Raw genomic sequence first — 11,305 nt, 5'->3', positions numbered from 1 at the left:
ATCTTTACACAGAAGATGTCCTGGTGCCAAGGCACAATTCAGTGGTGGTGTAGAAGAGGGAATTTCAGCTGGTGTAACTTGTGTGTCTCCTGACGGACCATCATTACCTGCCAAAATCCCCCCCCCTAGAAAGCCGAAGGTCATTCCGTCATTCTAGCCCAGGTTTGTCAGTGCAGTACGCTTGGGCACCAATGTGCCCAACAGTACCTACAAAAGCTTTTAGTAAGTCTTCCTTCAAAAATCCACAGTGCTTTTGAGTAGCTGCTTTCCCCACTCAGTTGCTGTTGCAATGGGTTGACCTCTCCTACATAGCTCCATGGTAGTCATCTTGTGTTCTGCCACACCTGCACACCAGCCATTTCATTACTGGCCCCATGGCACTTTCTCAAAATCCCAAATGTGCCCACTGCCCAAATAGGTTGGCAAACCCTGATCTAGTCCAATCTAAGAACATAAGAACTGTCACTCTGTGCTAGAGCAGTCATCCGATGAGCAGATCCTTGTCTGCTGGACAATGCCTCAGAGTCACAAAACAGGATTTATCAATGCCTAAGGAAGATTCACAAGGCAGGCTTCACCTTTATTTTCCTCCCCAGCTGTGAATTACCAGCATCCGGTAGTCAGAGTCCCCCTGTCTTTGCAAACAGACAAAGGATGCAAGGATGCCCTCATTGCTAACAGCCATCAACAGATCTGTGTAACGTGTAAGTGTTACTCACTTTGAAGAGTCAACATGAGTACAAAGCGGTGTGGGGCCATAACTTTAGCGCTGCCCCCATAATCAGACTAGCTGCTTGCCTATTTAACTTCTGCACTGGGGAACTTTCTCTACTCGTGTAGGCTTCCCACATGATTTAGATCTCCAATCTTCCCCTCTTCTAAATCATGTAAAGAAAAAGGTTCCCCACAGCAAAAGTGCTGGGAAGCGGGCCCATGACATTTTGCTGCCTGAGGCGAAGGACACTCCATGCCACGTACAGTACAGAAGCTGAAGCAGCTGGCAGGAATACAGGAAGCTGCCTTATACTTAGTCCATACCTTCCGGCATTCCTTGGTTGAAAACAGGGACATTTCTCACCCTGATAACGGGGGAAATAGGGACATTCCAGGATCAAATCAGAAGCCAGGATGGCGTTCATAATTCCAGGACAATTGGTACACTTGGAGGGTATGTTCGTCAAGCCAATAATGAGCCTAGCTTGCTATTGTCTGCACTGACTGGCAGCACCTCTTCAGGGCTTCGGACAGAGAATCTTTTTTCGCCCTACCTGGAGATGCTAGGGATTGATACCAGGGACGTCCTACAGGCAAATAAGGTTCTCTATCACTGCAGGAGGAATAAAAGAACCTTTTAATGAGGGTGAAAGAGGAGAGTGCAAAATATGGTCTGAAGCTCAACATCAAAAAAACTAAGATCTTGGTCACTGGTCCCATCACCTCCTGGCAAATAGAAGGGGAAGAAATGGAGGCAGTGAGAGATTTTACTTTCTTGGGTTCTATGATCACTGCAGATGGTGACGGCAGTCACGAAATTAAAAGACGCCTGCTTATTGGGAGAAAAGCAATGACAAACCTAGACAGCATCTTAAAAAGCAGAGACATCACCTTGCCGACAAAGGTCCGTATAGTTAAAGCTATGGTTTTCCCAGTAGTGATGTATGGAAGTGAGAGCTGGACCATAAAGAAGGCTGATCGCCGAAGAATTGATGCTTTTGAATTATGGTGTTGGAGGAGACTCTTGAGAGTCCCATGGACTGCAAGAAGATCAAACCTATCAATTCTGAAGGAAATCAGCCCTGAGTGCTCACTGGAAGGACAGATTGTGAAGCTGAGGCTCCAATACTTTGGCCACCTCATGAGAAGAGAAGACTCCCTGGAAAAGACCCTGACGTTGGGAAAGATTGAGGGCACAAGGAGAAGGGGACGACAGAGGACGAGATGGTTGGACAGTGTTCTTGAAGCTACGAACATGAGTCTGACCAAACTGCGGGAGGCGGTGGAAGACAGGAGTGCCTGGCGTGCTCTGGTCCATGGAGTCACGAAGAGTCGCTCACGAGTAAATGACTAAACAACAACAACAATCACCCGAAGGGCGATTCCAACACTGCTGATCAGACGGTGTCCACCATTGCCACCCCTGAAGGCTTTGTAGAGGGCACAGGGCAGGCTATGCTGCCATTTCCTCCTTCCCCAACCTCTGCCGCTCGGTGCAACAGCCTCACTCAGATGGTAGGGCTGGGCCTGCATAAGAAACAGGCCATGTTGGGAGCAGGGAGAAAGGTGTCCTTCTGCAGCCTCTTTCTGCTCACCTTGCCATTCACACACACAACGCCTGAGTAGAGCTATTGCCATCTTTTCTTTTTATTTTTTATTTTTAAAGAATAAAGCTGTTTACCTTAGCAGCCGTTGCATACTTCCAGTGGTACAGTGAATATTGACAGAGAAATATATGTTTCTAGAAGAAATGAAATACTTGTGGACTTATTTGCGTTCAGAGCTGCAAGTTAAGCAAAACAAAAAAACAGGATTCTGGTCTGCAGCGCCTCTGACCCAGACAGAGACACTCAGTGGCACCTTGCCCGGTTGCAGAGGTCTGTAAGACTGGTGTCAAAAGCAGTAAGGAGAAGGGATCGATATACAGCACATCATAATTTAATGACCTAGCCTCTCAAGATCAACCTTCTTTTGTTCTCCGGTTTGTTTTAACGCTTCACCATTGTTGTGCTCACAAGGTACTATTATTTTTGATACCAAATGTTTTGGACGTTTTCACTCATCCAGGGAGGCTGTTGATAGGTTTGGTAGTGTGTCAATAAGCTATTTGAAGTTCTTGAAAACTTGAAAAGGGATTTATCTGAAAAACACTATAAATTGGATGCTGAATGCCGGTTACTTATGAATGCCTGAGATAGGCTTTTGCCAGAGCTGGGAACTGTAGTTCTGTGAGGGAGTCTCCTAACAACTCTCAGCACCCTTAACAAACTACAGTTCCCAGGATTCTTTGGGAGAAGCCATGGCTGCTGAAGTGGTATAAGAGTGTTTTGACTATGTTGTGGATTTGCTCTTGTGCAATGGAACTTCCCTCTTCTCCTTCCCTGTGCACCCGCTTAGTCTGTTCTGGGGTTCCCCTCAACCCATCCAGAGCAGCTTCAGGGAGGATGCGGGAGGAGGAGAGGGGAGAGTTCTGTTGTGCAGGAGTAAATTCTTGCATTAATGGAATGAGTGCATTGGATACCGTCCAAACCTCCTGATACACAAACTTCTATATACCGTAGATCAGTGATTGGGAACATGTGACCCTCCAGACATTGGACCTCAGTTCCCATAATCCCAGACTGTAGGCTTTGCTGCCTGGTGCTGATGGAAGCTGGGAATCCAACAACAGATTTCCTAATCCCAGAGATAAATTGCATGGTCACATGGGCATTCTCTGAAGTGGTTCCATAATGGTTACTTGATGGCCTCTGATTTCAAATCTCTGTGTGTTTTTATTCTATACAGGTAACTATTCTATTTTATTCTACACAAGTAACTCGCATCTTATGCTTATTTTACTTGGGGTGGTACTCAGAGTAGACCCACTGAAGTTAATGGACAGAATTTAAATGAGATAAATAAAGGCCTGTCTGCCAATCTCTTCCCAAGCCAGTTCCATCCAGCACCTCTCTTGACAAGCTGAATACAGGAGAGGCTAGACTAGGGTTGCCATATAAAAGTGAAAATCCAGACACAAAAGTTCAGCTTTTTGTTTTGTTTTGCCCAAAGTTGTTAAGCTACGTTGAACTCAAGTTCTTGAGCTATTTTTAAGTAAATTCGCCAGAATCTAGGCTTCCAACATGGGCTGCCATACGTTCAGATTTTCCCGGACATCTCAGCGATTTCCACCCGGGCACTGTTACTGACTGCCGTATTCCAGCAGTGTTCAGGAAATTCCAGACGTATGACAACCCTACTAGACTGAATCCTGCCATTGTGGTGTCTGAACTGCGTCAATGAGTCCTGGCACAAGGCTCAATGTTATCCACTATTCATTTGAGTTTACAACGAGAAAATTGAAGCTGCTAATTACGAAATTAATACCTATTATTCATCACTCGATAAGCATGTGCCTTTAGATCTGCCGAACCTAATAATTTCCCCACCATGAACACAGTTATTGAGCACTCTGCAGGTACATGCAGAACATATAATCCTTTGCAATAGGACACTCTTGCATGCTGGAACATTAGTAGAATACAATGCGTGTTAATAGCTGTTCTATTTACAAGACAGAGCAATAGCATTGTAGGGTGTCCCTACAGAAATGTAGTCAAAGTGATACTGAAATGAACAGGGAGATTACAAAAAGGAATAGATTCCTATTAGTATGAAACTGAAAGCTTCACAGAATCAAGGTCTCAGCCTCTACATCCTTTGTGGATGCGGCAAACATTATAACTAACGGTGACTCAGTAAAGTCTGTATGTGGGAGAACCAGACAGATCTGAATCACCAGTTTCTCTATCTCTGAATCACAGTTAGTGTCATTTAAAAGCCACAGTTCTCTGGATTGCATAAACTCAGGCAAAGATGATGAGAGAAACCATGCAATTACAAACTGGTTTGCAACAAAATTCACTTTGAACTGAGGGATGCCAGCATGTTTAGACAGGACACTTAGCACATTATTGAATTCCAAATAAATTCCATTTGTATAGCAAGCTCTAATTTCACCCGAGTCTTCCAGCTAGCTCTGTGGATTTCAGACAAACTGCCGTCTTTAAAAAGCTGCAGAGTGGCAGATGCAGAATTTAATGATATAATACTATGTGCCTGTTGTTGAAAAAGACTCTAGGTGAGCAAATGCTTTAATAAATAAGAGTAGTGTGATAAGAATGTTAAAAATGCCCAAACATATTTCTCTCTTTCTGGAATGCATTTTTTAAAACTGTACTCTCATCATACTCAACGTTTCACTTTGAGCTCTTGATGCACTGATTAATGCATGCAAATAAAGAAAGTCTTTTATGGGTTAACCTTAAAAGTGAATTTTGGTTGCTTCTGGACAAGTAACTCCTAACACTACCATTGTAAACTCTTCTGCAATCTACAAGAAGAATTGCAACAGAGGCTGTGTACACAATACAGGCTTAAAACGCAGATATAGGTCGTTCGTTTTCTCAATCTGGATTGAACCTAGTTTGTGGGGGAAACACATCAAAACAGAATTTTTCCTAAAAAAAACCCCAGCAGGGTAGATAGGGATTGTGTATGTTGTGACGTGGGGTTTGTGATTTCAGCTCTCTTGACATAACATGCTGGAGACAGTTCTCTAGTAACAGCTCTTTATTAAAGTGAACAAGACTGAAGACTGAGGAGAGGAAAGCTACATTTATAGGGACAGGGGACTAGCTAGGAAGGGATACATTTTGGAGGGAACAATATCAAGCAATCACAGTGCTGCCTTTTGGAGGAAACCAATAAGACAGAGGATCCAAATACAGCAGCTTAAATGAACCAATAGTAGCTGTACCCTCTGGAACCAAAAGGCAGTTACTTTATCCTAATGCAAATACAGACAATAATAATACAGATATAAAATCCTTTGACTCAATACACAACACCCCTCCCCCCCTAGTGAGCACAGCAGACGTAATCCCTCAGGTACTGTGGGGTCCTACAACTTCTACCTGATCTCCTGACAACAGGTGTTGCAGGTTCTGGATTGGGTGTTACCTGTGGTGGAGGGGCTGCTATAGGGGTTTCATCAGGAACAGATGGAGTCCCAGACATCTCAGGGTCCCCGACCTGTACCTCGTCATCATGAGGACTAGCAGACCCTGGTTCATTTGCTGAAGCCCCTGGTGACTGCACCTCTGGGCCATCTTCACTCTGGTCTCGCAGCTGTGTGTCATTAGCCAGGGATGAATTATCTGACTCCTCCCTGCTGAGCGCCCGGCGCCTCAGCTGATCTATATGTCTCTTCCAAACTTGCCCATTTTCCAAGGTCACATAATAAGACACAGGTCCACTAGCCCGGGTGATCACACCAGCCACCCACCGCGGACCTCGTGAATAGTTCCTCACCCAGACCAGATCTTCAGGGGCGAGATACCTTGTTGTGTCAGTCTCAGCCTGGGGGGTTGCTCTTGAATTACGGTTTGGCATTTTATCTGGGTGGACATAATCCAGCACCGTTACCAGTCTTCTACCTAAGAGCAGCTCGGCTGGCGACTTGCCCGTCGCAGTACACGGTGTCGCATGCTGCAAAAATAACATTCGCGCAATGCGAGCCGACCAGTTACCCTCCATTAAGCGCGCAATGGATTCTTTGGCTGTTCTTACCATGCGCTCAGCCTGCCCATTGGAGGATGGGTGAAAGGGCGCGGATGTGACCCCTCTTATGAAGTTATCAGCCAAGAATGCCCTGAATTCTTGGGATACAAAAGCTGCCCCATTATCTGATACAATGGTCTCAGGTAACCCGTGGGTAGCAAACAGCTGCCTCAACACCTTGATTATGGCAGCTGATGCCATGCTAGGGACCATCGCCACTTCTAACCATTTGGAATATGCATCAACGATAACCAAAAAGACCTTCCCTTGGAATGGCCCAGCAAAATCTATGTGCAGCCGGCTCCAGGGAGTCCTGGACTGCTCCCACCAGTGGACTGGTGCTCTGGCCACTTCTGGCCGCACCTCTTGGCATGCCTTGCATGTTCGTACCCATTGTTCTATGTTCTGGTCCATTCCAGGCCACCACACATAACATCGGGCTAGTGACTTCATCCTGACCATTCCCGGGTGTCCCATGTGAAGCGTCTCAAGAACCCTGTTTCTCAGTGGTGCTGGGATGATCACCCTATCTCCCCATAGGAGACAACCCTTATGCATGGACAATTCGTGCTGCCTTGTCGCATAAGGCCTGAATTTTTCTTCATGCGGACCACCTGGCCACCCCCTCCCCACCCAAGTGAGCACACGGGAGAGAACAGCATCTTTCCTCGTTTTCTCAGCTATATCCGTAGCTGTTACAGGAGCCCCCGGAAGTGTTTCTAGCATCATAATGTGCTCCGCCGGAGCAGGATCCTCATTGCTCCCGCCAGGAAGGGGCAATCGACTCAGCGCATCAGCATGGCACAACTGTTTCCCCGGCACATGGGTCAAGGTGTACTGGAACCCATTCAGGAATATTGACCAACGCAACATTCTGGGGGAGAGAATTTGTGGCGTTTGTTTGTTTGGGTTGAACAACCCTAACAGTGGTTTGTGGTCCGTTTCAATGGAGAAATGGCGACCGTACAAATAATCATAGAACCTTTTGATTCCGGACACAATAGCCAGTGCCTCTTTATCAATTTGAGCATAGTTGCGCTCCGTGGGCGACAACGTACGGGAATAGAAAGAGATGGGCTTTTCCGACCCATCCGGTTCCCTATGACTCAGCACAGCCCCCAGACCGTATTGAGAGGCATCACATGCCAGGACCAGCGGCTTTGACTCATCATAATGAGCAAGGACGCTCCTGCTACTCAGCATTCCTCGCAAGGAGTCAAAAGCCTTCTGCTGCTCCCGCCCCCATCGCCACACTTTCTTTTTCTGCAATAGTCTATGTAATGGTTCAGCTACCGAAGCTTTCTGGGGTAAGAACGAATGATAAAAGTTAATAAGTCCCAGGAATGACTGCAACTCCGTCTTGTTCTGTGGTCGTGGTGCCTCGATGATGGCCTTAATCTTAGCATCTGTGGGGTGGATGCCTGATGCATCAATTTTAAACCCCAAGAAATCCACCGTTGGCACCCCAAAACTGCATTTTTCCTTTTTCAGTTGCAACCCCACCTCCTTGAACTTGAGCAACACTGCACGGACACGCGCAACCAGTTCCTGTGGGTCTTTTCCAGCAATCAAAACGTCATCAAAAAATGGCAAGACCCCCGGCAGACCTCTTAACAGGCGTTCCATGAGCCCTTGAAAAATCCCTGGGGCCACACAAACTCCGAACTGTAATCTGTTAACTCTGAACGCCCCTTTATGTGTGACAATAGTCTGTGCTTCCGCTGATTGTGGGGTTACTGGCAGCTGTTGGTAAGCTTGTGCCAGGTCAATTTTGGCAAACACCTTGCCCCCAGCCAGTTTAGCCAACAGATGTGATACGACCGGAATGGGGTATGAGTTTCCCCTGAGTGCCTTATTGATAGTACATTTGTAATCTGCACAGATCCTGACTTCCCCATTTGCTTTAAGGGGTGTGACGATTGGAGTCTCCCACTTAGCAGAGTCCACGGGTGAGAGAACTCCCTGCTTGACCAATTTATCCAGCTCTGCCTCGATCTTGGGTTGCAGTGCAAATGGCACTCGCCTTGGTTTGAGTCGGATTGGGGCCACCCCGGGGTCCAACTCGAAGTCAACTGGGGGCCCTTTATAACAACCCAGTTTTCCATTAAAGAGACCAGCAAATTCCTTGCATAATGCCTCGCTCATCTCAGGGCAGGTTTGTATTGAATTAAGCCCTGATATACTCAGTCCCAGGGCGGGGAACCAGTCAGTGCCCAGGAGACTGGGGCGACTGCCCTTCGCAATCACCAGTTTGAGTACAGCCTGTTTGTCCCGGAACTGTACTCTCACGGCACACATTCCCATAACATGGATGCGGCCCGCTGAGTATGACTGCAAGGTTGCCGGGAAGGGCTCCAGAGGGGGCAACTTACCCCTGGGGAAGAATGTCTTCGCAGTCTGGTCCGACACGATGGTGAATGAAGATCCGGAGTCCACCTCCATGTCGCACTGCTGACCCTCAATCTTCACCTTGACGTGTGCCTTGCCTTGCGCTGGAAACTGCACGGCCCTCCCGTTGATCTCCGTTACGTAGTGGCAGTCCTTTAGAAAACGAGTTGCTGTGGGCGGTCTGCGATGCTCCAGTCTAGGTGCTCCTGTTGCTCCTGACGCCGCCGATCTACAGACCCTGGCGATGTGACCAGTCTTCCCGCACATCCGACACATAGCATCCCTGAAACGACAACTCTTCCGCTCATGGTTTCCGCCACAACCTGGGCAACTGCCTCGGCGATCTTTGTGCACTGTGCAGACCTGACGCACCGACTCGACCCCACGGACTGGGCTCTGGCTCGGAGTAGCCTCTAGCTCATCCATGGCATGTGCAACTTCTATCTGTGGCTTAGTGGCCTTGCGACTGGCATCAAGCTCCTCTCTTTCATAATTCTCCGTGGCGGTGGCCTCCTTCAAGGCTGAAGCAAGGGTAACCTCTTCTTTAGCCACGATGCGTCTTCTGGCTTTCTTGCTGCTCAGACCCCCAATAAACCGATCCAGGAGAGTCTCTTCCAGATTTTGGAAGCCGCAGTGCTGAGTGAGCTTCCGGAGCTCAGCCAGAAATGTGGATACAGACTCCCCAGCACGCTGCTGCCTCTTATGGAACTCCATCCGCCGGGCCATCTTGGTCTCAGTAGGCGCCAAGTGGCTCGTTAGGCAGGCAAGAATATCTTTGAGAGATGTTTCACTCAGCTTCGCTGGAGCAAGCAATGCCTTGGCCAGCTTGAAGGTCTCGGGCCCACAGTAGCTCAGGAATGTGGCCCTTCTTTTGCTGGCATCGGTGATCCCTTGAGCCACTGCAAAGAACTCGAAGCGTTCGACGTAGTCTTCCCACGTGTGGGGCTCTGATGGCTGGAAGGGCTCCAATACCCTTGGACTCTCCATTGTCCTAGCGGGCAGGGTCGTCTTCTCAGCTGGCCAGTGAGTCTTGTTCTCAGTTGCTATCTGGACTCTGAGGCAGGGCTGTGTTTAACCGCTCCTCAGCATTCCGGATCCCACCTTCGTCGCCAGTTGTTGTGACGTGGGGTTTGTGATTTCAGCTCTCTTGACATAACATGCTGGAGACAGTTCTCTAGTAACAGCTCTTTATTAAAGTGAACAAGACTGAAGACTGAGGAGAGGAAAGCTACATTTATAGGGACAGGGGACTAGCTAGGAAGGGATACATTTTGGAGGGAACAATATCAAGCAATCACAGTGCTGCCTTTTGGAGGAAACCAATAAGACAGAGGATCCAAATACAGCAGCTTAAATGAACCAATAGTAGCTGTACCCTCTGGAACCAAAAGGCAGTTACTTTATCCTAATGCAAATACAGACAATAATAATACAGATATAAAATCCTTTGACTCAATACACAACAGTGTACACTGCTTCCGAACCAGTCATGGGAGTGCACTAGATGTAGAGTAGCAGAGGTGGGTTTGGGGGAGCGCAAGTGGTTTGGTCTCACTGGGAACAGAGCCTCGGGGGTGCCACAGGGGGCTCCATAATTATGAGGTAGAATAGAAGTGGTGTGTGTGTGTGTGTGTGTGTGTGTGTGTGTGTGTCAAATCTTGGCATTGCAGAGAGCGGCACTGAAATTTGAGACCCCAAGGTCCACCACTGAGATTAGACAGGAGTGTGTACGCAGCTTGACTTTCTACACTATTGGAAAGAGTTTACGTCCCACTATATTCTAGCCACACGAATGGGTGTGATGTAGTTGCTGTGTGTTGGGTCATTTGAACCTTCGCATACATCCACTAGAATCCTTGAAGAGAGGACTATTTTATGACTCCCATTTATTTCCCTTTCTATAAATATGTTAATTATTGTTAACACGCTTTGCCAGCTTTTTTAAAATGGAAAAAAACCCTATAGTACTAGAAAATCACAATGTACGGTAGTTTTTGAATTATGGTGCGATGGTGTTAAAACACAATAATCAATCATGCCATTTTTTAAATATTCCATTTAGAATAACTTTCCTGTCATGGGCATTTTAGTAACACCGTTGATGGTGATGACTAGGGGGGTTGTATGTGTTTTTATAAATAATGTTGGGGGGTGGGGTGAAGGATTATGGCATTATATCACTGTACCTCTCTCTCTCTCAAGTGTTTTTGTGATAATTTAAAAGATAAAGAGTAAAAAAACACCTGGGTCATAAAATGGTACCCACTGTAAATGTGGCACAAGGTGAATTGGCCCAATCCAGGGGCCAAAGATTGGGGCCACAGGGTGGAATGGGGGTATCTGTGCACAGCTGCAAAAAAACAACGTGTTTGAGCCTTCACAAAAGCTCGGTTCAGGCATTACTTTTCATGCAATTGAGTTAACATGGAGAAAGACAATGGGGTCACACATGCCCAACCTGTCCCCCCACCTCCTGCTTTCCCTTCCCTGAGTTTGTCCATGTTGGGAGAAGGTCTGATGCAGAAAAGCCTGCTGGCAAGTGTGTAGGATGTCCCTCTGAGATGTCCCTTCCAGCGCTCAACAGGTAATTGAGAAAATTGTG

At 47.1% G+C, this 11,305-nt stretch overlaps 1 protein-coding gene across 1 annotated transcript in view; it reads left to right on the top strand.

Moving 5' to 3' along the window:
- The first annotated feature begins 592 nt into the window (after positions 1-592).
- Positions 593-11,305, top strand: part of GFOD1 (Gfo/Idh/MocA-like oxidoreductase domain containing 1) — a 71,763-nt gene continuing 61,050 nt past the window's right edge. Inside the window, exon 1 of the mRNA XM_088675181.1 lies at positions 593-704. The gene's annotated coding sequence lies outside the window, so the exon portion shown is untranslated. The remainder of the gene's footprint in view (positions 705-11,305) is intronic.

The sequence above is a fragment of the Zootoca vivipara genome, chromosome 8 (assembly GCF_965207765.1).
Source record: "Zootoca vivipara chromosome 8, rZooViv2.hap1.1, whole genome shotgun sequence".
Taxonomy (NCBI): Eukaryota; Metazoa; Chordata; class Lepidosauria; order Squamata; family Lacertidae; genus Zootoca; species Zootoca vivipara.
This window is presented reverse-complemented; position numbering and strand designations above follow the sequence as displayed.